The sequence below is a fragment of the Notamacropus eugenii genome, chromosome 4 (assembly GCF_028372415.1).
Source record: "Notamacropus eugenii isolate mMacEug1 chromosome 4, mMacEug1.pri_v2, whole genome shotgun sequence".
Taxonomy (NCBI): Eukaryota; Metazoa; Chordata; class Mammalia; order Diprotodontia; family Macropodidae; genus Notamacropus; species Notamacropus eugenii.
The window spans coordinates 393,690,515-393,692,423 of record NC_092875.1 but is presented as its reverse complement, the minus strand read 5'-3'; the positions used below and the strand labels follow the sequence as shown (position 1 = coordinate 393,692,423).

Here is a 1,909-nt window from a genome sequence, read left to right as displayed (position 1 = left end):
GTATGATGGCAATTGGATTGGTGAGCTGGCAGAATAGCCAGTAAGCTGGTATGATGGATTGTGGAATGCATGGGAGGAAGTAGAGTATGAGAAAATTGGGAAAGTTGCAACAGGCTAGACTGTGAAGAGTTTCAAGTGCCAACCATTGGTAACTTTGGAGAGAATAGTTTCAGTGGAATGATAGGGTCAGGAGTGAGATTGCTAAGGGTTTAGGAGGGAAAGAAGAGGAAGTGGAAGCACCTCTGATTAGGTGGCCTTCTCCAAGAGTTTGGTTGAGAAGTAGTAGAGAGATACAGGACAGGAAGGGGAATGGTAGGGGATAGTCCATTCAAGTGAAGGTGTTTTAATTCCTGGGAAGATTGGTGTGTTTTTAGTCAGCAGAGAAGGATAAAATAGATAAGGAAAGGTATTTAATGATTAGAGCAGATGGGGATGATGGATAGGGTAGTCTGTTGAAGAAGATGGGATGGGATGGGATAAGGTGCATGTAGAGAATGGTCTTTATAAGAAGGGCCACTTCTTCATAGGATATGAGTGGAGGAAGAGATAAAAATAGAGTGGAGAAGCAAGATGTCAGAGATGTGATAAGAGGGAGGAGAGAGAGTTTTAGGAGAATGACCTCAATATTTTTCAGTGAGGTCATCAGCAGAGAAGCAGAGGGGAAAGAGTGCTTTGAGAAGCTTGAGGATGTACAAGAAAGTTTGGAGGAGCAACTGTGGAGAATGGGATGATAAGTCTATGGGAAAGAAGTAGAGGGACTACTTTGGTGCAGTGAGGGCACAGTTGAGATTAGATAAATTTGTAGTGTATCTTTTCTCTCATTCAGCAGCTGAAGAGAAGAAAAGGGCAGGGGGAGGCTCATTGCAGTTTTCCAAAGTTGGCTTTTTGCAAGTTGTGTGTGGTGATATGACAAGGGAGTATAAAGGATAGTATAGGGATGAACTGGTTCATTAAAGGGTCAAGATTTTGAAGGGAGGAGTGAAAAGATAATGACTTGGGAAAGAATGGAGGAGTGGAATGATTGAAGACATAGAGATATGTAATGATAATATTAGACATAGAGAATATGTAATGATAAAAGATTATGATCAGATAAAGGAATTTTAGCATTTGTAAACATGGAAGTGAAATATTGATAGGTGATGGCAAGATCAAGATCTCAATGTGGAGCAGAAGTAGAATGGAGGAGATTTGAGGAATTGAATAACTGAGTTAAGGCATTTGGGGGAACATCATGATGCATGTATAAGTTCCCTAGTGTGAAAGCCAGGAAATGGGATGGAAAGAGCCTAGGAGCCAGGTTCACTCATTGAGAACAATGACCTAGGAGACTTAAGCCCTTGTGGAATGAATGAAGAAACCTTGCCAGGTACTCAGCCTAAATATAACCTTCTTCTCAGTTGTACTGAGGTTCTGTTGGCTTGCACTGTATAATCCAGCCATCTGTAGAACTTGAGGAAAGTCACCTTCCTCTGCCAATACTTTTAACTGCATTGCCTAGAATAGTTACATTCCACATTCTGCCCATAACCCCTGTCCAAATCATGGACCTTTTCACTACCAGGACTAAAGGAAGAGACTGAGAAGTTGCCCCAAATGTAAGCTGTTTAATTTTGTGATCACCTAGTTCCAGGACTCCCAATTTGGAATGGCTGGGATCTCTGTTCATTAGGATAAAGTTAGTATTTGAATCCTTGGAGAAGATCTTTTAGAAGGGATTTATCTGGATCTACATTTCTGCTTCTATTAGTATCAATTACAAGGAAAAGTGGGGAATTGGGACATTGCCACAACCATAAATCTCTTCACTGTCTAGAATGGTTAAGCCCCTCTGATGGCTGACCCAATAGACTAGTTAGTAGGGGGCAATAAAAGTCACCAAACTGGTCCTAATAGAAAATGACCTTTC

The 1,909-nt window shown here is 41.2% G+C and overlaps 1 protein-coding gene across 6 annotated transcripts in view; it reads left to right on the top strand.

The window, feature by feature from the left end:
- RNF152 (ring finger protein 152) overlaps window positions 1-1,909 on the top strand; it is a 110,808-nt gene that overhangs the window by 67,612 nt on the left and 41,287 nt on the right. The window lies entirely within an intron of this gene.